General features: G+C 41.7%; 1 protein-coding gene across 11 annotated transcripts in view; it reads left to right on the top strand.

The window, feature by feature from the left end:
- The window catches only part of Atg10 (autophagy related 10), a 289,765-nt gene that overhangs the window by 204,446 nt on the left and 58,691 nt on the right, over positions 1-26,628 (top strand). Inside the window, exon 1 of one of the 11 annotated variants that reach the window (XR_010063662.1) lies at positions 1-26,628. This exon is cut by the window's left edge and continues 1,825 nt beyond it; it is cut by the window's right edge and continues 18,083 nt beyond it. The exons of the other annotated variants lie outside the window; for them this stretch is intronic. The gene's annotated coding sequence lies outside the window, so the exon portion shown is untranslated. 11 annotated transcript variants of the gene reach the window in all.

Below are 26,628 nucleotides of genomic sequence, written 5' to 3'. Positions count from 1 at the left end.
ATTTTGAAATATAAAACAGGATTCTCCTTTACAAATATCACTCTCATCTGTGATTGAAGCTGGGCAGAGGATCTTCAGCCTTTCTACAGTAAAGCTATAGCAGTGTGTGCTGCTGTGTGGGTTATGCAGTAAAGGTCCTTACTAGTAGCTTACTGTCCAGGTTCAGCCTGCAGATGTGCGTTAAAGGTCCTGAGACATTTTGAATTTAGATGCTTTTAAAATAGATACATGATTTATATTTAATCATGGTTAGCTTGGCTCCCTCAGATTCTGTGTATTTTATGTAATTACTTTGTCTGACTATTTTATAAACCATTAATTTTCCTATACATTTATTGAGGAAAAAGCAAAGAACAACAATCCTTTCTCTGATTTACAAAGGCATATGTGTGTGTATGTAATATTCCATAAAATATAGAAGAAAATTAAATTATTTAAAACCCCAAGACATCCCAAGTTAGCACTGTTAACTTCAAAGTAGATAACTTTCTGGAACTTGGGTATCTGTGTTTCTCTCTCTCTCTCTCTCTCTCTCTGTGTGTATGTGTGTGTGTGTGTGTGTGTGTGTGTGTGTGTGTATGTATGTATGTGTGTGTGTATGTGTATGTGTGTTATAAACACAAATGAGTCAAATTATGTTCCTGGATTAAAAAGTTTTACATCACTGACTTTTCATCCCCATGACTTTCTTTAATGACTGTACAGGATTCTAAGCTGGCCTCTTATCAGATTTTTGTAGTTTGAAAATTGAGTGTTTTTCAGTTTGTATTCGGAAGCTTTTGAGTAATATCCTTATAAGTATAGCTTATATATGCTGATTGTTTCTTTGGATATATTCTTAGAATGGAATTACCAGGTCAGTGTATATTTACTTTTAAAGGTTCTGTTAACCACCATTAAAGGGTCTGATTTTCATTCTTGCCAAAACCAAGCGTTCTTCCTCTGTCCAGGGGCAGCCTCCAGGAATAACCGCCAGCATTTTCCAGTTCGTTAGATTTGTTAGTGTATGAGCAGAACAGCACGGATGCCCTTAAGTTCTTCCCTAAGCAATATAGGATAAGTAGAGTCTTGAGGCATGAGGCTTTGTGTGTGGTAAGTGGGTCAGCTACCTCCTCTAGATAATAAGGTCGGTGTGGAATATTTGATCAAGTAAACCTATGTGAGGGCTAGTCCATTGTGAATATATCCCTTTCCAAACAGAGATTATTTTGCATACTTTAAACATCCTCATTTGGCGCCTTCAGAACACGTTCCCAGCTAGGCATGGAGTAGCTGTATTTGAGGTATTTGTGCTGCCTGTAATTGGCACCATATAATTTATTCTGTAAGCAAAAACCAGGCCATCATCCTAAGGACAGGTACGGTCTTTACAGGAAACCAAGTGCTTCCTTTTCTAAGATCTCCATGGAACTGGAATAAATGTGAAAGTGTGTGTCTATTATGTAACTTCCTAAAAGTAGAATCTGCCTGTCTAGAGGTATTCTAGCAACAGCAGCTGCCACTCAGTAAGTACTTTCCAAGTGCCAGGTGCTCCACACTCCCTATTCGCAGGCTGACTCCACACCTTTGCGTACAAGAGACACTGAGACCCCAAAAGCAATGTGCTGAGAGTCAAATACCCAAGAAAAGAACCAGAATCACATCTCAGACACCTGTGTTTGGAAGGTTGTGTCCTCAGCCACCATTTTACCGCCTGGCACAACATCCATCTCGCTCTGAAGTTGGCATCATAATAAAGATAGTATATTAAAGTGGTCTGATCCACTATAGAGTCAGAAACCCCCTTGAGAAGCTGATGAAAACTTTGGAATCTTTTCCTTGACATACACAAATTTGCAGCCCTAAATCAGAAATTCTCTGAACCTCAAAGGGCATCCAGATCCCTGGAACTTGCTATAACCATAGTGATAGTAAGTTGTCCTCCATCTTTAGTGATAGTAAGTCATTCTCCAACCCTAGTGATAGTAAGACATCCTCATGCATAGTCATAGTAATTCACCCCCATTCATAGTGATGTCATTCTTCATCCATAGTGATAGTAAGTCAATAGTGAGTAACAACAGAGGCCACAGAAGCCTCTTAAGTTCTGGTCTTAAGAAGAAATGATGGGTACTGGGGTGTCTACTTCTGGAGTGTGACTCTGGAAATGTTCCTGTAAAATGAACTAGCCTTGGTTTCTCAACACTCCCAATAAGGGCTTCAACTATGTGAAGCAATTCTATTTCTTCAACTGAACTTTGATAATACATAACTTGGCCAAAGTGGGCTGGGAAGTTGGCTTTGAAGTCAGAAATACTTGGGTTCGTCTATTTAACTAGCACTGTTTCTATTTCGATGGGTTTGGCCTTTTACCTTCCTCGTCTGCAGACTAGGAAATTATTTTCACACAAAGAATCTAAGAACAGATCCACTAGGTTCCTCTGATCCCGTTTGTGCCGTGATACCTGTCATATGCTCAGCCTCATGGTCAATACCTGAAAAGAACTGCACAGAGCAATTTCATTCTGTGTACATCTAACACCTCAGTGGCAGAATAGTCACGGGACCTGCTGACTGTGGGAAATGGGTTAACACGTGAGTGCTCATACCATACCTACTGAGCGAGTGTAAAGGGTTTACAGTCTCACCCCAAACAAATTAAAATCCTGTTGACTTCAGAAGTTCTTCCTTAGGAAATACATACAGTTATGGTGGTCCTGGAACTCACTCTGTAGAGCAGGCTGGCCTTGAACTCAGAGATCTGCCTGTCTCTGCCTCCAGAGCTCTGAGATCAAAGGTGTGCACCACCGTGGCCTGGCAGGAAAGATCTACAGTTTTAACTGTTTGACAATTGTGTAGCTTATTACGGGATGGAGCTGGCAAATCACAGGAGGAATGTCCTAAGGCAGAAGTAGTCCCACTAGACCCCAGTGAGCATCGTCCCCATCAAGCTTCTCCTTGAGCCAAGCTACTTAGGAATTGCTGGCAGGTCTGTAGCTAACCCTGTAGATTCCCACGGAGACACGTGGATCTTAACCCACCTTCAGTGCATCTAGTATAGAGTAGCGGATACACTCGGCCTGGTTTTTTAGACCATTTGCTGGTGTTGAAGCATATGCACGTCTAAGTAGCTTCCTCCAATCGAGACCCTCGTTTCCATCAGGACTTGCTCCCATCTCCACTACAACCTTATTCAAAAGGTGTTTATTAATCAAAATCGAAGTGGCCTATTCCTCAAACCCAGGCGTAGTGTTTCAGACTTAACAAATTTAGATTTGTTCATGCACAGCTGAGGCGGAACCTCCACAGGAAGGTAGTCGCAGCAGTTGAGTGTGCGCAGACAGTCGCCTATGAAGTCTTTTCTAAAGGTCCTTTCCCCCTCATCTCTCACTCTGTCTTCTCATAACCACACTCATTACAACTGCTGAGAAAGAAAACCAGTTTGAATGAGTCCTATAAAATGATCATTTTCGGTTTTCCAAAGTCCATCTTCTGAGAAGAAATCATCAGCACAGCACATTTGTTCTGGGCGTCATGTGTGCTTGACCTCCATGCCGTTGTTAGGCTACCGGGAAAGGCCAAGCGATCAGCAGTCCCCGTGTCTCTCGGATTTGAATGTCCCTCCTTGGATTCGGACTTTGCGAAGTTGGGTTGTAACTTTTTACAGGACCCTGCTTGCTCCCCTATCGCACTTGTTACAAACCCGATACTTTTTGCCATATTGCAGGGATGGATTAATCTCACCTGGTGTATTAAGAACAAACCCAGTGTGGGATTTGTGGGACTTGTGGGATGTTATGACCTTTTCATGGGGCTATAATTTGCATACCACCAAGGCTACCATTTGAAAGTGCATTAATTCAGTGATTTTTGTTTTCTCAAAATGCTGTATTGCAAACACTCCTGTATAATTCTAGGACCTTTCCACCATCCCTAAAAGAAGCTGTATGAGCAGTCGCTCTCGCAGTTGCTCTCCATCGGTTCTCTCCCTCACCCTTTCAACACGACAAGGTAGCCTGTCCCAGTACCTAGCCTGTTCTGGAATCTTGTATAAACGAAGCCACAGACCGCACGTAGCTTGTTCTCATCTGGTTCAGAGCTGAAGCGTCTAAAGTTCATTCCTTCTGATGACGACTGAAGGAAATTCTGTCACATTTTGTCTTTTTCTCAGGTCACAAATATTTGGCTTATTTTCCTCTCTGTTGTATTACTGAAAATGCTGGTTCAAACACATACATTTTGGCATACGTGACTTTGTATGTGCCTAAAAGTAGAATGTCTAGGTCACATGGTAACTCCGCTTAATTTTGAGTACTGGCTACTGAACTACTTTTAACACAAAAATCATCCTTTTTTTTTTTTAATTTCCACCAACAATGTGGAGGCAAAGAAGATTTCCCCATCCATGCCAGTGACTGTCATTATCTCCTAATTAATTGTTAATATTCTGTTAGATATGAAGTTATATCTAACCATAGTGTTGGCGTACCTTTACCTAATGTCCAGTAGTATGGAGTGTGTTTTCATGTACTTATTGTGTGTGTGTATGTCTAGATCCTTATCAGATATATAATTTTAAAATATCCCCTATTCAATGCACCCATCACTTTCCTGGCAGTGGATCTGACTCAAAACCCTCACCCTGAGAGAGCCTCCTCTGTTTTCCCTTTGCCAAGCCTTAGGTTTCATGTCTACAAAATGACTGTTACTCACAAAGATTCTCAACAATTTTTAATGTTTGAATTGAAGTGAGGTCTTTGTTTTGCTTGCACATGTTGTTATATGTGGTTCTAGAAAGAGGTCAGATTCATCTGCACAGAGATGTCTCAGGGCCTCAGAAAGTGTCCTTTGTTACAACTCTTCTTTTCCCATTTAAATGGTACTGCTAACATTCAGTTGAGTGCATGTGTGTATATTAATTTCTAAACGCCCCGTCCTCTTCCACTGATGTGTGGACACAGTATTACAACAGCATCACGGATTTCCTTGTTGGGTTTTTGTTTTGTTTTTGCTTTTGTCCTGTTTTGGTTTTGTTTTGTTTGAGACAGTCTTATGTACCTCAGGCTATCCTCAGCCTTGTTGTACACTGAGGGTGACCTTGAATGGATCCACTTTCCTCTATTTCCCCATGCTGAGAGGACAGGTACCTACCACTGCACCTGGCTCCAGTCTTGACTACTACGACCTTACAGCAGTCAGGCCTGACGGTCTTGCCTTGAGTAGGAATTGCTCTTCCTGGAGTTTGTTTTGACTAGTTCATGTTCCCTGCACTTCAGTACTAACCTTGGGCCAGCTTCTCAGTCGCGCCCACACTAGACTGCCTTGTACATCTGGCTATGTGTTTAATTTCACCATTAGACTGAAGAGTGCCCAGCCTTCTTTCTCCTTTCAGACAGTGGCTGCCATTCCTTGGCTACCTCTTTTGTCACTCTATATAAACTGTAGCATTAGCTCTGTGGTATCAACTGGTAATTTTGATAAGGCTGTTTAATTTAAATTTACTTTGCCATATAAATTATAGATGTAATGGCAGAGTGTGTTTATATGTACATATCAGGTAATGTTTAATGCAGATTAAACATTCATTTGCTCAAACATTTCTCCTAACTTTACTGTGAAAAGCCAATCTTTTAGCTTTCTCAAATGTACAGTGCATTATTGTTCCCTGTAGTCATCTTTCTGCATAACAGGACACCAGAAATTCTTACACTCATCTCACTGTCTGAGCACCCATTGTAAACTTCCCTTTATCTGTCCATCCACTCTGGAGGCCACTGTTCTGCCTTTGACTTCCATGAGGTCATGGCTGTAGACTCTAGCCTAGGTGAGTTCAATGCCTTTCCTTTCTCACACAGTGCTATGAGCGCTGGTGAGAATGGCTATCCGGGCTGCATGAAATAGATTCAGTGGATGTTAAGTGAATCAACTAAAGCTTACAAAGAGAAAAAGAACTAAGACTAACTGATGGCGAGCATGTGAGAGAAAGGAATGTGTATACTGTCGGGGGCTTTGAATTAGTGAAGATTATGGAAAATGTATGATGGTTCCTCCAAAGAGTTAAAAGTAAAGCTATGACATGACCCAGGCATCCAGCTCCTGTGAACATATACAAGTAAATGCCTCAAAGAGACAAACCTTCACGGTGTTGTCCACCTGTCTTTCCCGCCCACTTCTTTCCACAGACACTCCTTTTCTCAGTTTGATGGTTAGGAGGAGGGTTTCCGCATGTTTTCGTTGTGTTCCATGGTGGTACAGCACTGGGTCACAGTCAGGAGGTAATGCAGGGAGGGCAAGGGAGCCCACTGCCACAGAAGCAGACATCCACCTGGAAGTTGTCACCTTCCCTGGATATAGGGCTACCTGGCCCACTCTGTCACTGTGGTAACTTTACAGAGGCCTCCTGAGCTGGCTATTTTTTGTGGTTGTTGTTGTTGTTGTCTTGCTTGGTTGTTGTTTTCATTAGGGATAATTTTATTGATTTTTTTTTTGAGCAGTCCTATTTGGTTTTACCCTAGGTTGCTGGGCTATCCAGGCTCTGGTACTTGGTTACTCAAGCAGTGTTGGATATGGGTTCCTTCTTATGGAGTAGGCCTTAAGTAAGATCAGACATTGATTGATTTTACTCCCACAAGTTCTGTGCCACCATTATCCTAGCATAGTTTGCAGGCAGGACAGATTACAGGTCAATGGTTTTGTGGCTCAGTTAGCGCCCATGTTTCTCTTTTGGTAGCCCTCAGAGTACCCTCTTGCACCAAAGAGACTAGAATGGAGAGGTGAAGGCTCCATGTGGACGCCAGTTCAGTGGGTTGTGTGGATGTTGTAGAGAGTAGCCCTTTGTCTTAACATTACCCTACACTGTTTGAGGATTTCTGTAGTACCCTGTTGGCCAACAACTCAGTGGATTGCAAACCAGTCCCACCACTGTAGGCCTTGTCTGGGAACAAGAGATCAACAGCTGAGACTCTGAATCCCCCATTATTAGATCCTCATTAGGGTTACTCTCATAGATTCCAGGAAGTTTTCACTGCTCTAGGTTTCCATGCCACACCCCAGAAACCACCCTTAATTCCACCCATCTCTCCCCATACTTTCTCCCTTCATCTCATCTCCCAGTTCATGTGATCTTCTTGTCCCTGTCCCCAGGCATCTGCAGTCCATTCATAAAATCTATTCTATTTTCGCTTCCCAGAGGGATCAGTGCGTGTCCCCTAGTCCCATCATCTTCACCTAACCTCACTGGGTCTATGGATTGTAGCTTGATTATCATTTACTTAGTGGCTAATATCTACTTATAAGGGGAAGCTACCGTATTTATCTTTCTGAGTCTAGGTTATCACACGCAGTATGATTTTTTTCCAGTTTCATCCATTTTCTGGCAGATTTAATGGTATCATTTTTAAAAAGAATTATTTATTTTACGTATGTGATTATACTGTGGCTGTCTTCGGACACACCGAAGGAGCACATTGTATACCACTACAGATGGTTGTGAGCCAACATTTGGTTGCTGGGAATTGAACTCAAGACCTCTGGAAGAACTTCTGAGCCATCTCTCCAGCCCCCATATCATTTTTTTTAACAGCTGAGAGATACACCATTGTGTAACTGCACCACATTTTGTTTATCCATTCCTCTATTGACGGACAACTAAGTTGTTTTCAGTGTCTGAGTATTATGAATAAAGACAAATGAATATATCTGAGCAAGTGTTCTTGTGGAGAACCCTTTGGGTGTATGCTCAAGAGTGATATAGCTGGGTCTTGGGGTAGGTCTATTCCCAATTTTCTGAGGAACTGCCATATTGATTTCCATAGTGGCTATACAAGTTTTCACTCCTACCAGCAATGGAGGCATGTTCCCCCTTTTCCACATCCTTACCCGCATGAGCTGTCACTTAGGTTATTGATCTTAGCCATTCTGACAGGTGTAAAATAGAATATCAATGTTATCTTGATTTGCATCTCAATGAAAGTTAAGGATGTTGAATGTTTTTTAAGTGTTTCTCAGCCATTAGGGATTCCTCTATTGACAATTCTCTATTTAGATCTATACTTACCTCCTTTTTTAATTGAAGTATTTGGGGGTTTCTTATATCTAGTTTCTTGAGTTCTTTATATATTTTGGATATTAATCCTCTGTAGAATGTAGAATTGATAGAAACATTTTTCTATTTTTTTATTCTTTATTAACTTGGGTATTTCTTGTTTACATTTCAATTGTTATTCCCTTTCCCGGTTTCCAGACCAACATCCTCCTAACCCCTCCCCCTCCCCTTCGATATGGGTGTTCCCCTCCGCATCCTCCCCCCATTACCGCCCTCCCCCTAACAATCCCGTTCACTGGGGGTTCAGTCTTAGCAGGACCAAGGGCTTCCCCTTCTACTGGTGCTCTTACTAGGCTATTCATTGCTACCTATGAGGTTGGAGTCAGTCCATGTATAGTCTTTGGGTAGTGGCTTAGTCCCTGGAAGCTCTGGTTGGTTGGCATTGTTGATACATTTTTCTATTCTGTAGGCTATTGCTTTACCCAATTGGTAGTATCCTTTGTCTTACAGAAGCTTTTCAGTTTCATGAGATCCTACTTTAATTGTTGATCTTAGTGCCTGCACTATTGGTGTTCTGTACAAGAAGCTGTCTCCTGTGCTGATGCTTTCAAGGCTATTCCTTACTTTCTCTTCTGTCAGTTTTGGTGTATCTGGTTCTATGTTGAGGTCTTTGATCCACTTGGGCCTACGTTTTATGCAGCGTGATAAATATGGATCTGTTTGCTTTCTTCTACATGCTGACTGACATCCAGTTAGACCAGCACCATTTGTAGAAGTTGCTTTCTTTTTCAGTGTGTATATCTGGCTTCTTTTACAAAAATTAAGTAGTCATATATGTTTGGATTTATATTTGGGTCTTTGATTCAATTCCATTGACCAATCTGTCCATTTTATTCCAATACCATTTGGTTTTTATTGTTATATTTTCATAGTACGATGTGAAATCAGGGTTGATGATGCTAACAGCAGTTCTTTCATTGATTACAATTGTTTTATCTATCCTGGTTTTTTTTTTTTCTCATTTGAAGTTGGGAATTGTTCTTTCAAGGTCTGTAAAGAATTGTGTTCAAGTCTTGATGGAGACCATATTGAATTGGTAGATTCCTTTTGGTAGGATGGTCATTTTTTTCTTTGCTATAAGAAGATAGCTTCTTCAATTTCTTTAAAGGCGTGAAGTTTTTATCATGCAGATCTTTCACTTGCTTGGTTAGAGTTACCCCAAGATATTTTATATTATTTGAGGCTATTGTGAAAGGTATTATTCCCTGAATTATTTTTCAGTCCATTTGTCATTTGTATATAGGAAGGCTACTGCTACTGTTTGGTTTGGTTTATTTGTTTTGTTGTTGTTGTTTTTAGTTAATCTTGTATCCAGGTACTTCATTGAAAGTTTTTATTGGCAGTAGCAATTCCCTGGTATAATTTTTAAGGTCACTTATATATACTATCATATCATCTTCTAATACTAATACTTTGACTTCTTCCTTTCCAGTTTGTATCCCCTTCAGCTCCTGCAGTTGTCTTATTGCTCTAGCTAAAACTTCAAGTACTATATAGAACAGATATGGAGAAAGTAGACAATTTCTTTATAGCTTTATTGATTACCAGGTGCTATAGTAGTTGCTAGTTAACAGCACAGACACGGTTCCTGTTCTCTTGTCATCTAAATTTAATGAAAATCAAATGTTTAAACAACAACTGTAGATTAGTCTGGCTATAGTCTGGAAGCGATTGAACAGAGGATAATTGGGGCAAGGAGACCAGTTAAGAGGGACAAGTAACCCGAGCAAAACATGAAACTGGTGCAGATGGGGGCAGAGGCATATGGAGGTAAATCATGGTGGCACTAACCACATAATACAGAGGAGATGGGGCTGACAGTACGGGGAAACTGGCCGACATATAAAGTCATTAACAGGCGTGAGTTCGGATGCACACCCTAAGCTTAGAGAACAGGAAAGATGTTTGGATAAGACCTGTATATTGGAACCTCATGAGACAGTTCAGGAATAGAAATGTGGAGGTTTGTGTTATCAGCAATGGTAATGAGGCCTCGGGAATAGATGGAGTCACGCAGGCATGTGTAAAATGGAGAGTCAGAACAGCATGAAAGGGGGCTGTAAGCAATGTGCAGACAGTGCCAGGACGTTCTGCTGGTGAGGAGCTCAGGCATGAGTGGGCCTCAGCTTCAGAGGACCCAGGTAAGAAGAGCCTGAAATGTGCTCATCCGGTTAGCAGCACCAAAGTCCTCTGTGTCCTCGTGGTGAGTAAACACGTTCTGCTTTGTTGGTTGGTGTGGGCGATGAGGAAGCAAGCACAGGAGATATTTCCACAACTGAAGAGGGAGGAGCACGGAGAGGAGAAGAAAGCTTGGGTCTTCACCATCGTTCAGTTGTTTGTTTCCAGTGGGAACAACTGGGAGTGTTTAAAAATGGGGATAGAGGAGGGGTAGAACCAGAGGAACACAGCCCTAGAAAGAGGGTGTACGGAAGGGAGGGAGGCTCTTCCTCTGTAACAGGAAACAAGCATGTGCTATGATCAGATGCAATTGTTGGGACAAGAGAGGATATTGTATGGTCTGTCCCTTTTTTACTGTAAGGTGATAAGAATGTTTATCTTCATTACAGACAGGGAAGGATGCAGAGTGTAGAACAAATGCAGGTTGAGTTCCTTCCCAGGAGAAATGGAGAAGGAGCTAGAGAAATTATCAGGATGTGCAGGAGGTCTGGGGGATCCCCGGGAGCAAGGGCAGTTATGGGATTCTCTGAAGAAGCCCTGAATTCAAGGGCAGAGCAGGAAGTCATCCAGAACTGGGACTTCACGATTAAGATGCAGAGGCAATAGGCAAGGGACACAAGAATATAGAAGGGAAAGTTGCTGAAGAGACAAAGTCTGCAACCCAAATCTAATAGGTAAGAGAGGAAGCGAGCACACAGAACATGTGACCAAGAGGTCGATGAGCTGAAATGTTAAATAGAATTCAGAAGAAATTTCAAAAGATCTGAAACCACAGACTGCAGCTGCTGGAGTGCCAAGCCGCAGTGGGAGTCAGAGAAAGGCTAGGTATTGAATGAATCATCTGCATGCATGCAAAGTCACCCAGGAGGGGGTAGGACTTCAGCCAGATGTTCTGAGTCACCCGGGAGGGTAGGACTTCAGCCAGATGTTCTAAGTCAAAGGAAGGTGGGCAGAAACACTGCATGGCAGTGATGTGCATTTGGTGTCAAAACAACTGGTGGCAGTCAGTTCTCTCTTCCATGATGTGCGTTCATTGAACCTTTACCCACTGATCCATCTCACCGGGCCACAAATATAGTGTATTATTAGCCTACCTCCTTCCTGCAACCATATATACTTGCGTGGATGTTCAAGGCACATTTTGAAAATTACACCAACCTGAACTGCCAAGCTTATTAATTAGCATGTAGCAACTTTTCCTGTGTATGTACCACCCAGTCAAAAATGACGATCATCCATCATGGTCAAGTAGGCTTCATCCCAGGGATGAAGGGATGGTTCAATATTTGAAAATTCATCAACATAACCCACTATATAAACAAACTCAAAGGGAAAAAACACATGATCATCTCATTAGATACTGAGAAAGAATTTGTCAAAATCCAGCACCCTTTCATGATAAAAGTCTTGGAAAGATCAGGAATGCAAGGCTCATACCTAAACATAGTAAAAGCAATATACAGCAAACCAGTAGCCAACATCAAAGTAAATGGAGAGAAACTTGAAGCAATCCCACTAAAATCAGGGACTAGAAAAGGCTGCCCATTTGCTCCCTGCCTATTCAATATAGTACTTGAAGTCCTAGCCAAAGCAATCAGACAATGAAAGGAGACCAAAGAGATACAAATCGGAAAGGAAGGAGTCAAGATATCACTATTTCCAGATGACATGATAGTGTACTTAACTGACCCCAAAAGTTCCACCAGAGGTCACCTAAACCTGATAAACCATTTCAGCAAAACAGCTGGATATAAAATTAACTCAAACAAATCAGCAGCCTTCCTCTACTCAAAGGATAAACAGGCTGAGAAAGAAATTAGGGAAATAACAACCTTCTCCACAGTCACAAATAACATAAAATATCTTGGTGTGACTCTAACCAAGCAGATGAAAGATCTGTATGAGAAGAACGTCAAGTCTCTGAAGAAAGAAATTGAAGAAGATCTCAGAAGATGGAAAGATCTCCCATGCTCATGGATTGGCAGGATTAATATAGTAAAAAATGGCCATCTTGCCAAAAGCGATCTACAGATTCAATGCAATCCCCACCAAAATTCCAACTCAATTCTTCATAGAGCTGGAAAGAGCAATTTACAAATTCATTTGGAATAACAAAAAACCCAGGATAGCAAAAACTATCCTCAACAATAAAAGAACTTCTGGGGGAATCATCATCCCTGACCTCAAGCTGAATTACAGAGGAATCGTGATTTAAAAAAAAAAAAACTATATGGTATTGATACAGAAACAGGCAAGTAGATCAATTGAATAGAATTGAAGACCCACACACCTATGGTCACTTGATCTTTGACAAAGGAGCTAAAACCATCCAGGGGGAAAAAAAGACAGCATTTTCAACAAATGGTGCTGGTTCAACTGGAGGTCAGCATGTAGAAGAATGCAAATCGATCCATTCTTATTGGCTTATACAAAGCTCAAGTTCAAGTGGATCAAAGACCTCCACATAAAACCAGATACACTGAAAGTAATAGAAGAAAAAGTGGGGAAGAGCCTCGAACACATGGGCACTGGGGAAGATTTCCTGAACAACACACCAGTGGCTCTTAAGAAAGAACCCAGATGCCCTTCAATGGAGGAATAGCTACAGAAAATGTGGTACATTTACACAATGGAGTACTACTCGGCTATTAAGATCAAGAATCGACAAATGGGGCCTCATAAAACTGCAAAGCTTCTGTAAGGCAAAGGACACTGTTGTTAGGACAAAACGGCAACCAACAGATTGAGAAAAGATCTTTACCAATTCTACATCGGATAGAGGGCTAATATCCGAAATATACAAAGAACTCAAGAAGTTAGGCCCCAGAGAGCCAAATAACCTATTAAAAAATGGCGTACAGAGCTAAATAGAGAATTCTCAGCTGAGGAATATCGAATGGCTGGGAAATACCTAAAGAAATGTTCAGCATCCTTAGCCATCAGAGAAATGCAAATTGAAACAACCCTGAGATTCCACCTTATACCAGTCAGAGTGGCTAAGACCAAAATCTCCAGTGACAGCAAATGCTGGCGAGCATGTGGAGAAAGAGGATCACTCCTACAATGCTGGTGGGATTGTAAACTGGTACAACCACTCTGGAAATCAATTTGGAGGCTCCAAAATTGGAAAATAGACCTTCCTAAACATCCAGAAATACCACTCTTAGAAATATACCCCAAAGATGCCCCACCATGGCACAGGGGCACATGTTCCACTATGTTCATAACAGCCTTATTTGTGATAGCCAGAAGCTAGAAAGAACCCAGATGTCCTTCAATGGAGGAATAGCTACAGAAAATGTGGTACGTTTACACAATGGAGTACTACTCAGCTATTAAAAATAATGACTTGATGAAACTCGTAGGCAAATGGATGGAACTAGAAAATATCATCCTGAGTGAGGTAACCAATCACAGAAAAACACACATGGTATGTACTCACTGATAAGTGGATATTAGCCGAAAAGCTCGGAATACCCAAGATACAATTTATAGACCACATGAAGCTCAAGAAGAAAGAAAGATCAAAGTGTAGATACTTCAGTCCCTATTAGAAAGGGGAACAAAATGCTCACAGGAGGAAATACAGAGACAAAGTGTGGAGCAGAGACTAAAGGAAAGGCCATCTAGAGACTGTCTCACATGGGGTTCCGTTCCACATGCAGTCACCAAACCCAGTCACTATTGGGGATGCCAAGAGGTGCATGCTGACAGGAGCCTGATATAGCTGTCTCCTGCAAAGCTCTGCCAGGGCCTGACAAATACAGATGTGGATACTCACAGCCAACCATTGGACTGAGCATGGGGTCCTCAATGGAGGAGTTAGATAAAGGACTGAAGAGCTGAAAGGGTTTGCAACCCTATAGGAAGAATAACAGTATCAACCAACCAGACACCCCAAAGCTCCCAGGGACTAAACCACCAACCAGAGAGTACACATGGAGACACCCTTGGCTTCAGTCACATATGTAGCAAATGATGGCCTTGTTGGGCATCAGTGGAAGGAGAGGCCCTTGGTCCTGTAAAGGCTAGATGTCCCAGTGTAGGGGAATGCCACTGTGGGGATACAGGAAGGGAGTGAGTGGGTGGGGCAGCACCCTAATAGACTCAGGGGGAGGGGAATGGCATAGGGGTTTCTGGAGGGGAAACTGGAAAAGGAAATAACATTGTGTTAAAAAAAAAGGAAATATCCAATGAAAAATAAAAAGACTAAATAGCACTGTTTACAACACTGAAATGATTTCAATGTTTAGCATCAGTGGAATGGCTGGATACATTTCACAGTGTATGCACACTAGAGGTCTATTAAGTAAGTTATCTCTGCAGTTATAGACAGGAAAGTATATCAGTGGTGCATTAATAAAAAGATATTTCTGATTAGTATGAGTTATTTAATGTCATTTTTATGATTAAAAAAGAAATAGCCAAAAAAATGAGAACATTTTTAAATACCCACTACCATGGTGTTTTCTTCCTTCCTCCCTCCCTCCCTCCCTCCCTCTCCCTTCCTCCTTCCCTCCCTCTTTTCTTTTCTTTCTTTCTTTCTTTCTTTCTTTCTTTCTTTCTTTCTTTCTTTCTTTCTTTCTTTCTTCCTCATCTTAAGTGTATGGGCCTCTTTCTTCTGGGTTTTAGCCAAAATCACTCAATGCTCACATACCTGAAGCATAGAGTATACATAAACATGATCACTTTCACTGGGTGAAACCGGTATTCTCTATCCTGTACACTCCTTTCAGCAGTGTCAGAGTTGGGGTCACTCCATAATCCAACCATGTTTTAAGGTGTCACTCTTTTTAAGGATAGGATTCAAGTGGCTAGTATGACCAAGGGACTGGAGTCTGTGTAACATGCTATACACTTTATACATATTACACAGTGGTTGGAAGCTCCACTGTGTCTCACCACACCAATTACTTCCATGAACTGCTTGGTGTGAAGTATTGTCCATGTAGCACTTTTTCCTGTAGATACCAGTCAGCACAACACTATTCATTTAAAACAAAACTAAACCTTGACCTTTCAACTCTGCCCTTTCACCTTCGTGATGTGTACACTTGGATCTGTTCCCTCAGTTGTCTGCCACTACCATACCATCTTTAATCCAGAGAATTGATAGTAAGGAGAAATATTTCATTTCATTTTTAACCTATTCCTGATTTGATTTTCATTTAAATTTTATAAGAAGCCTAATAATTTCCACAGTCATGCTGATGCTCTGACATTAAATTAGATCTGGAGATTTAAGCAAAATTCACAATTTTACATTATTGATTCTTCCAATTATCGATATGTTGTATCCCCCCGGTAACATTTAAAATTATTTTTCTTAAATTATTTTACACAATATGTAGACATTGTTTTACATAATTCTGTATCTTTGGCATATATTTCATTGCACTTTCTTAGCTTCTTGTTTTATTTAGAGCCACCGACACATTTCTGAATCTAGGTGATAACTTGGGCATTCTTGCCTCTTTCTCAATTTCAGAGGGAAAACTGTAAATATTTTAAGTGCATAGCTCACATTAAATCTTTTATTCTTTTTATGCAAATTTTCATACAAGAAGATGCCATTCAATGGGCATACTGTCCCATACCATCCTCCTCTTACCCTCCCCCTCCGCCCTCCCTCTCCTCCCCCTTGTCTTTCCCTCTCCCCCATCTTCTTCCCTCCCTTCCCTTCCTCTCTCCTCCCCTGTTCTATTGGTCTCTTTTTCCCCTTACTCAGTCTCACCTCTACTTGCATGTCTTGTATACATACATGATTTTATGTATCTATATAAAGTTCTATAAATCACAAATGAAAAAATATTATGCGATAGTTGTCTTTCCTAAACTGGGTTAATTCACTTAACACGACCATCTCCAATTGCAGTTGTTTTCCTGCAGATAACATGACTTTGTTTCAGTCAAAAATTGTCTGTCATTGCATACATCTTATTTATGCATCTCTCTATTATTGCCACCTCTTGCGCTTATTTAATAATATAGTATATATTTACTATATATTCTTGCTGTAATAAACAGTGCTACAATGAGCATTGATATTCAAGTATCTCTGTGATACCGTGACTTGGAGTCTCTTGGTAAATATCCTATGGAGGTACAGGCAGCCAAATGTAGATCTTTTTGCCCTTTTGAGAAACCTCCATCCTGACTCCCCTGTGGCTGAGCTAATTTCTTCGCACCAGCGTTGTATAAACTTCTGTTTTGCCCAAATCCTCACCAGTGATCGTTGATGCTGTTTTCCTGATGACTGACGTCCCCTTAGAGGTAAGATGGAATCTCCGTGTAGTTTGATTTGCATTTCTCTGATGGCTCATAGGGTTGTCATCATTAGGGTTTTTAGCAATGTGATAAAACCATGACCAAAAGCAACTTGGAGAGGAGAGAATTTATTTCAGCTTACAGTTCCCCTTCACAGCCAATCACTAATGGAAGTCAGAGTAGGAATTCGAATGAGGAACCTGGGCAGGAGCTGATGCAGATGCCATTTGGGTGTGCTGCTTACTGTCTTGCTCCTTGTGGCTTGCTTGGCCTCTTTACTTGTAGCTGCCAGGACAACTAGCTGAGGGAGGATCCTATCTGCAGCGGGCTGTAACCTCCCTGATTAATCATCCATCAAGAAAACGCACCACAGGCTTGCCCCTAGGCCTGATCGGGTCAGTTTTCAATAGAGGTTCCTCTTCCAAAGTGGCTCTAACTGTGTAAAGTTGACACAGCCAGCACAGAGGCTGAACTTTGTTTTTTCATATGTTTATTGGCCATTTTCATTTCATGTTTTGAGGGATGTCCATTTCCTGGGCCGTTTATCAATTGGGTTGTTTGGTTTCTCACTTAGAGTTTTGAGTAGATATGAGTAGCTAGCAAAGATTTTGCCCATTCTGCAGGCTGTTTCTTCACCCGATTAACAATCTCCGTGTGCCGTGTGGAAGCTTTTTGGTTTCATGAACCGCATTTGTAGATCCTTGGCACTCTTTCTGAGGCAGCTGGAGTGATATGAGGAAGTGTTAGCCCGTGCCTAATCTCCATGCGTTTCCCCTACTTTTCCTTCAACAGTTTCAGGATTTCACGTCTGACATTCAGATCTCTGATTCATTTGGAGTTGAATTTTGTGCAAGGTGAGAGGATCCAGTTCACCCCTCCCGTGTAGATAGATACCCAGGTTGTCTAGAACCATCTGTTGGGCAGGCTGCCTTTTCTCCACTGTGTACTTCCGGCCGTACCCTTTCCCGATTCTTGGTGTTTTAACTTATTTTTCCGTCAGATGTCTTATAGTCATTTTAAGACAAGCAAATAATTTTTGTTGTATTTTTAAGGTGGTAAATTGCATTGATGTTTCATGCATTAAATCGGTTTTTCTCAGGGAAGAAAATCCAAACATGCAGAGTAGCCGAGAAACACAAGCTTTCCAGAGGAGCGCACGCCTGGCTGCCTCAGTGTATTGCTAGGTTTCATTGGCTAATATTTTGGTTGGGACGTTTTCTTCCATATTCATAAAGAAATTGGCCTGTAATCTCCCTTTCTTATAATAGCTTTGTCACTTAGATATCGAGCATATGTTACCTTCATAAGATGACTTGGGAAGGGAGCTTCTTTTCCTTTTCTGGAGGAGTTTTATGTTTTCCTGGTGTTATTCCTTCTTTAACTGTTTGGGGGAATTAATCAGTGAAGCCATCTGGTTTGGAGTTTTCTTCATGGGAAGAGATTTAATAAAAAAAATGATTTCTTTGATAGAAGTGATACTATCCAGCATTCTCAATATAATGTGGGCTTCTTCCCCCTGCGGCCTAGAGTGATGGTTGCTGCTTTAAAGATTCCATTCTGGTGGGTTTCCACTTTCATGATCCCATCGTACAAATGTCCATGTCCTCCAAAATTCATATATTGGACCATGAATTCCCCAGTGTGATGGGACTTAAAAGCAGAACTGTTTATTTAGTGATTTGATGACTTAGTCATGAAGAAACATGCTTATGCTGGGATTGCTACCTTACAAGAAGGCTCCCAGAAGCCCCTTTCTCTTGTCTGAAGTGAGGACACAGTAAGAAGCTGCTTAACGTAAGCCAGGAAGAGGGCCTTCACCAGACACAACATTCTCTGGAGCTGTTCCTAGACTTCTCGCTCTTCTAAACTGTGAGAAACAGATATCTATTGTTTTTTAGTCACTTCAGTCTGTGGAATTTTCATGAGAGTAGCCTAATTGGAGTACAATAGATGATGTGCCCTAATATATACCTACATCTATTCTATGTATCTCTCTCCTCTTTGAGACACATGGTTTCCTTCAAATCCATTCCTTGATTATTTCCCTCTCTCTTTTAAAATTCTTGGTTATTTTCTCTTCACACAACTTCTACTATGTCACTCTCCAAGACTCCACTTCTAGATGCCTTCACCTTTCTGCCACATGTTGTCTGTCTGTAAATGTTCTTCCCACTTTCCCTCCCTCAATTCTGTTCTTATTACTCATGGTCTATTATTCTTTATTATTTTTGCATATATGCAAGTAAATGAATGCAAAGTGCTAAATGGGTTTAGTGTCTCTTGGACTCCCTTGACCAACAACTTGAAAGTTTTCTCATTCCTGATACTGGGATTTTGTTAAATTGACTATTACTCTTGGGAGAAGCTTTGTCACCCCTACTGGTATATCATCATTTAAACTGTATACATTCATATACAGATATACTTACACATATTTTAGGTAAATATAAAATGATGTGATTCCTTACAGCTTTCCCATGCATCCTTAGTGTTACTTATCTCCCCCTCCTGAATCTCTTGTAGTGCCCAACCCCTCCTCCTTGAGCCCCTTCCACTTTTCCATCTCTCCCTTCATGTAACCTTTGTCTCACCCATATAACCCTCCAAAAGTCATCCTCCTAGCCTCCCCCACCGCCATGGGTGTGTGCGTGTGTCCCACTGAATTTATCCAGTGGATCATGGGCATGGAACTGTCAGTAGGCCTGGTAGACCACTCGGTGGCTTGTACAAGTGAGGATGGTTACACACATACACACATACACACATCATACACACATACACACATACACACATACACACACATCATACACACATACACACATCATACACACATACACACATCATACACACATACACACATACACACATACACACACATCATACACACATACACACATCATACACACATACACACATACACACATCATACACACATACACACATCATACACACATACACACATACACACATCATACACACATACACACATACACACATCATACACACATACACACATACACACACATCATACACACATACACACATCATACACACATACACACATCATACACACATCATACACACATACACACATCATACACATCATACACACATACACACATCATACACACATACACACATACACACATCATATACACATACACACATACACACACATCATACACACATACACACATCATACACACATACACACATCATACACACATCATACACACATACACACATCATACACACATACACACATACACACACATCATACACACATACACACATCATACACACATACACACATCATACACACATACACACACATCATACACACATACACACATACACACATACACACATACACACATCATACACACATACACACATACACACATACACACACATCATACACACATACACACATACACACACATCATACACACATACAAACATCATACACACATACACACATCATACACACATACACACACATCATACACACATACACACATACACACATACACACATACACACATACACACATGGCCCATCATGAGCCAGAGTTTGGCAGAGACAGGGAGAGCCCTTCCCTGAGCAGTGATTGATTATTGGTAGTTCTCGCAGTGGCCCAGGCTGGATGCAAGCTCACTGCTACGGCTTTGGCCTTCTGAACACTGGGATGATGGGTGTATACCACCATTCTCTAGTTAACTAGAAATATCTTGGCCAGGTATGGTGGCTCACACATGTAATCCCAGGACGTTGGAGGCTAAGCCAGGAGAATCCCTTTGAGTCCCATGCCATTAAATTGCACAATAAGTTCTAGGTCAGCTTAGCCTACAGATTCAGACTCTGTCTCAAAAAAGAAAAAAACTCACATATATAAAATAAATAAATCTTTTTTTTAAAAAAAGAGTGCACCACTATGCACAACTTATATTAACATTTAAAAAAATCCAGTTACTCTACCAAAACTCTCAATCCTTCTTGAGCATAATGTTAGAAATTGAACTAAATGTCTGGTATTTTCATGTCTGACAATAATATCTGTATTATCTCTGGTATTTATCTTGTCTTTTACTTCTTATAGTTACTTTTTATTTAGTACCAGATATCAAGAATAATTTCACATGGATAATAGAAGTCTTTTTTTAAATGCTATTTCTATCCAGAGAAGATTTTTTTCTTCTTCGGGTATGCAGCTCATTTAAGGGCACTAGCAGTTCTAATCACAAAAATCCCAACCAAGGCAATGTTTTGAAGCTGGGTTTTGTTTCCTGTAAGAATTGGTCTGTTTCCGGTACCCTAACTTCTAGAGGATGCTCAAGAAAGATTGAGAGTTTTGGTAGAGTGGATTTTTTTTAATGTCAATATAAGTTGTACATAGTGATGCACTCTTTTTTTTTTTTTGTAAAAAGGATTTATTTATGTTATAGATGTGAGTTTTTTTTTCAGACCACACCCCAAATCCCTTTATGCTTCCAGGGCTCCTTTCCCCTGGTGCACCCTGGGCTTGCAGAACCAGCAGTCACCCAGATGTCAAGTCCTGTCTCTGGGCTTCCTTCTCCTTCTGACTCTTTGACTTACATACAACTCATCATCTTCTAACTCCAGTGCCTTCCAAAGATATTGGATCTGCTTCCCTCTTTCTTAGAAGAAACATGGCTAGATATGAAACCCTATTGAGCTGGGCCATTTGAAGGAGAGTGCAGGAGAGAGCTGGGGAACAGCATCTACCCTGTATCCACATAGTTTCTACATGCCTGAGCAGTCTGCCTTTAGTCAGGACAAGGGGAAAGAATATGCTGAGGAGAGTCTGAGGAAGCCAGAATGTTCCGAGTCAAGAAGGATTAATCAATTCTTTTTCTTTCTTTCTTTCTTTGCTTTGGATAGGCTAAGTCAAACTAGGTGACATCTAAGCCCTATATAATTTGAAATTCTAGGATTCTATTAAATGAAGATGAGCTTCATTTAGGTTAATTTAGAAGTTTAATTAGAACTTAAAGTTTCTCCTGTAGCGATAAGGAGGCTTATCACCATAAAGAAAACTCCTAGGTTTTAATTTCAGCACAATAGCTCCCACTTGTAAAACACTGAACCAACTTCCATCCATAGTGTGCAATGGAACTGAAACTGAATTGTCCAGAACGATCTACTTGCAATGTTATCTGCTAAGAATGTGCTTTTCTCTGAATCTCTACACAGTCATACGGTGAAGTGGCTTCATCCCTCCCCTATCCTGTATTGTGATTTTTATTCTTTCTTCCATATGCTTCAAAGGTTCTGGATCATTTCCTGTTCATGGTATTAGTAACTTCGCTTGCCCAGTCTTATGTTCCTGTATTCTTACACATTGTTTTCCTGTCTTCTCTTTCTCTTAACCCCATTTCCCACTTCTCTCCTCCGAGCTATAATTTCCACCGTGCTCTGTAGACCTTGTTCTCTACAGCATAACAAGAGGAGGTGTTGCCCCTAGGTTCTCTTCTGCATTCTCCTTTATTGAATATCTGTTTGGCCATTGGCTTCCGTTGAGCTCTAATTGTCTTGAGGGGATCCTGCTTCTCCTGTAGCTTTCACTTTCCTCCTCATCTCAAACTGTCATGTCAAGCTCATGACTCCTTTACCATTTAAAACTCACCAGCTCCTTGCAGCCCTGGATAGTCTACCCCTGATTGTCTTACCCAAGTACTCCAGGACTCAGATACTGTCTGTTCTCATGCCAGCATAGAAACTACAGTATTGAGGCTTTCTTCAATTCGATGACCACAAAGCCCAAAGATCCACCCAGCTACCTACACATAGTGTTCCACTCCGCTATTGAATTCACTTTGCTGACTCCATAGGAGATATTTGGCGTCTTCTTTCATGACCCAGGCCCTCTCTCCTCCTTCATATGTCAGAGTAAGAGCAAATGTAATATGAAGAGAGTCACATCATCTCTTGCAGCACCAATTCTGGGATTGACATTCTCTGTCAGTGCTCCTATTGCAGGAGAAGAGGACCTACCACTTCCCTGTACTGCCAACCTGTTCTTTTTCTCTGAATTCTAAACGTTATTTGGATGTGAGTCTTTATTGTGACAGCATGTCTCTCTGACATAGGATCTTTCATTATTTATCTCCTGTGTTGAGAAACTTCCCTTTTAAAGGTTATGAACACACACAGTTCACAGAGATAAGTATCCTAAATATTTGAAAAGACACGCAAGCCAATCTATAAAACTGTACAAAATAAAACTGCAGTGAAATGCCATTTTTATCTTACTGGCAAAAACACAAAAGTCTGAAAGACGTTGTGCATGAGAAAGGAGCACCCTGTTTAATCAAGACTGCCTCCCTCCAGTGCTGGAGGATTGAACCTTGGGCATGCTAGGCTCTACCCTGAATAGCCTTCATCCTGGAAGGGTCAGTTTCATATTTCACTGCTTGGGGGGGAGGTTGCAACTTTACATCAGTTGGGTACTATGTAACAGCATTGTGAAGCACATATAGCCTTGGGCCTCAGTCCCCTGTCTCAAGTTCACCCTATATCAGACTGTGCATCTTAGAGTGACCTCCAGACTTGGCTCTGTACTCTTTCTGGATAGTTCTGTCCTGTCCCAAACCTTTAAATACCCTTTTGTAAACTACTGACCCTGACTTTAGGCCTGGGGCTCAGAAACTCCTCTGGCTACCGACCTGTGGCTGTGGATACTGACTCTCCTCTCAGGGTGCCCGGATGCTGCCAATACACCGGCTAGGAGAGGACTGAGAGAAGTCTGGAAGGGGCGGGGTCTGCAGTCATCCTGGGCATCAGATGCCTATGTATGCCAGGCCAAGGAAGGTGGGCGGAGTCTGGGACAAACAGGATCCAGATCTAGTTGGCTTTCTTGGTCTTAGCTTGTCGTTAACTTCTTTATTGGGGGTGAGTTTGAACTGAACACATACTTCATTGGGGGTGAACCAAGGGTTATATTGTTTTGGGGGTGAGAGTATCCAGAGTGGCAAAATGTCATTGGCTGAAAGCTAAGATACTGAGATGCCTCATTTGCATGGAGAGGCGTTCCAGGCGCTTTGCTTCCTGACTACTGGTGACCACCTGCTTGCAGGGTCTCCAAGGCAGGCACACAAACAGGGCGGGAGTTAACCCTACTCCTGCTGGTCTCAGGATAAGGTTTTAATCTCAGGTTTGAGATTTCTATGGTTTGGACATGCTCAACCTCAAACATCCCGTGCAGTTCCTCAGCTGTCCGGATCCACATGCCCCACACGGACCAGCCTATTTACACAGGCTATGTGTTGGGCTGATGGTACTTCAAACTTATGGTGGCCCAAATAAAATGGATTTTCCATCTCCCCATCTACCCCCACAAATGTCTATGTTCTCCACGAGCTCCTCCTCCCCCAGCCTTTGATTTTTACTTAACTGTGAACAACTTTGTATATTCCTTGCATTCTCTTTGTCTTTTGGCTAAGAGCCAGTGTTTTTAGCCTTTGACTTTATACACTTTCAGCATTACTTCTCAAGGATGTTGGCTTTGCCGGCATTCCCTAGTTTCTACTCCACCCTTCACTCTCGCACTGGCCCCAACAGTAGGGTTGCTTCTCACCATGGTCCCTGCACTGTCTCTCCCTTCCTTTGCGGCTCCTAGCTCTTTCCCCAGTTCCTGCAAGGTGACGTTCTGTCTGTGACCTCCATCTTGTATTTGTGCTTTGAACAAAATGCTAATTAAGTGCTTAAGTGACAATGTAGGGTGTGTATAACTGGGATTGTGAGGCATAGCTGCAAAGAAAGTGGAATGCCATAGCTCATGTCTGCCAGTTAGCCTTGAGGAACATTTATGGCAAAATATAGTGTAGCCAACCAGGAGGCACAGCAAGAATGAGATGGTCTTAAAAGGCACCATCTACCTGCTGTGGTAAACCCCAAGTGTCTTCCTGTCTGTGTTGGAGACCAGTCACTTCATTGGGTGCTAGAATGCTGGCTCTCTGGGTTGGGCCTATGTCTTTGATGTATTTCATTAACTGCAAATTTTAACCCTGGGATGAAAGTCCAGAATCTGCTGCTCTCCATAGCCACAGTGCTTCACAAGATCTGCTATCTCGTGGTGTCTCACTGTAGTTTTGTCCTGGTCTCTGATCGTAACTCCTCTGCTATTGACACTTTATTTTGGCCTTATCCAAGCCAGAGTTGCCCCTTCTTTCTTTTGAGCTTCAGAGAACATCATTTAAGTTGGTTTTGAACAAATCCGATCGTGTTTCTTTAGTGTCAAGTTCTCCAGTCGGTTACGCTATTCTTCCTCAGTGTAGCCAGGGTAACTGCCTGAGCTTTTCATTAGACTAAGATAGCAGTAGTAAGGCTTCTACTCATACCCATGGGCTTGCTCGCCATGGTCCTTTAACATTACATCATCTGTGTGTATGGAGACACACTATAATCCACAAATACTTAAATATGAGTGAAGAGCTGCTTCCAGAAATGTCATTCATCCTCAGTGATACAAAATTGTCCCTAAAAATCTCACTCGTCATGTGAATTCGGAACGTTTATTATCGGTAAAAGTAGAACTAGAAAGTGTGGTGTTCTCAGGAGGCACATGTGTGGGGTTATAAATTGAATAGGAATAATCTAGCGGAAGCAGGTGAGGACTAGTAATTCGCAAAAGATTGCCGTCGCATTGTTGTTGCAACAATTGCTACACGTTTCTAATTACAATTACCGTCATGATTAGGCAAATGGGATGAGATTTTTAATACGAAAATTACTGAAGACTCATTCTTCCCTTCCGTGTAAGAGGATTTGAGTATTAGAGCATCACTGACTCCACCTGCCAGGGATCTTCTTGTGCCTGAGAAGACTCTCCCTACGTGTAGCATTCATTGATAGGTCAGACAGCCCATAGTTTACCCGAAGCCTTCCACAAGAAAGCAGATCTCGGGGCTGGGGATTTAGCTCAGTGGTAGAGCGCTTACCTAGAGAGCACAAGGCCCTGGGTTCGGTCCCCAGCTCTGAAAAAAAAGAACCAAAAAAAACAAAAAACAAAAAACAAAAAGAAAGCAGATCTCTCAAGTGGGAGGGCTTTCTTATCACATGGCAGCCAGTGGTTGCTCTTACGGGGAAGCACAGGAGAGCTGGCAGCTAGAGGAGAGCTCACAGAAGGGTCTTCTGGGCCTAGATGATGGGGACAACGTGTGTTCATCTACACTCCATTCTCAGTACCGCTCTGTGATGGTTTGTATGTGGTTGGCCGGGGAGTGGCACTGTTAGGAGGTGAGGCCTTGTTGGAGTAGGTGTGTCACTGTAGGCGTGGGCTTTAAGACCCTCAACTTAGCTACCTGGGAGCCAGTCTTCCAGAAGTCTTCAGATGAAGATGTAGAACTCCCAGCTCCTCCTGCACCATGCCTGCCTGGACACTGCCATGCTCCCACCTTGATGATAGTGGAATGAACCTCTGACCTGTATGCCAGCCCCAATTAAATGTCATCCTTATAAAAGTTGCCTTGGTTATGGTATCTGTTCACAGCAGTAAAACCCTAACTAAGACACTCCCCAAGTTCATGACATACCAGAGACTATTCTTAAATAGTTACTAAATAACAAATGATGACATGTAATTTATAATTATTTTTTAAATTCCCACATGCCAGGAAATCAGGCATAACCTAGCTATGTCTTCTATTTAGGGCTTTTCACTGAACTTAATGTCTTCTTAAGAATTGTCTGGGAGGGCTGGAGAGATGGCTCAGCCGTTAAAGGCGAGGCACATAACCAAAGCTCTAAGAATTGTCTGGGAAGAGCCACTTTGTAGCTCATTCGTGTAGTTGTTTGGTTGTTGGTAGAACTCAGTTTCTCCCTGTCAGAATGGAGCCTCTCTTTGTTCTTTGCCATGCGGCTTATCCATGTGACATCTCGGAACATGGCCACTTGCTGTGTCAGAGCCAGAGGTGAGAAAGCAGGGGAGAATGCCAGCAAAAAGCAAGTGTGCCCGTAAACAGACTCGGTAAGGGCCTGTGCCTAGTCATGGACATGGCACCCCTTCTTGTGGCGATGTTCATTTCTGAAGAAAAAGTCACTAAGTCTGACTGACCTACATACAAGAAGCCTGGATTACA

The sequence above is a fragment of the Rattus norvegicus genome, chromosome 2 (assembly GCF_036323735.1).
Source record: "Rattus norvegicus strain BN/NHsdMcwi chromosome 2, GRCr8, whole genome shotgun sequence".
NCBI lineage: Eukaryota > Metazoa > Chordata > Mammalia > Rodentia > Muridae > Rattus > Rattus norvegicus.
Note: the sequence above shows the minus strand (reverse complement) of the source record. Positions and strands in the feature narration are given on the sequence as shown.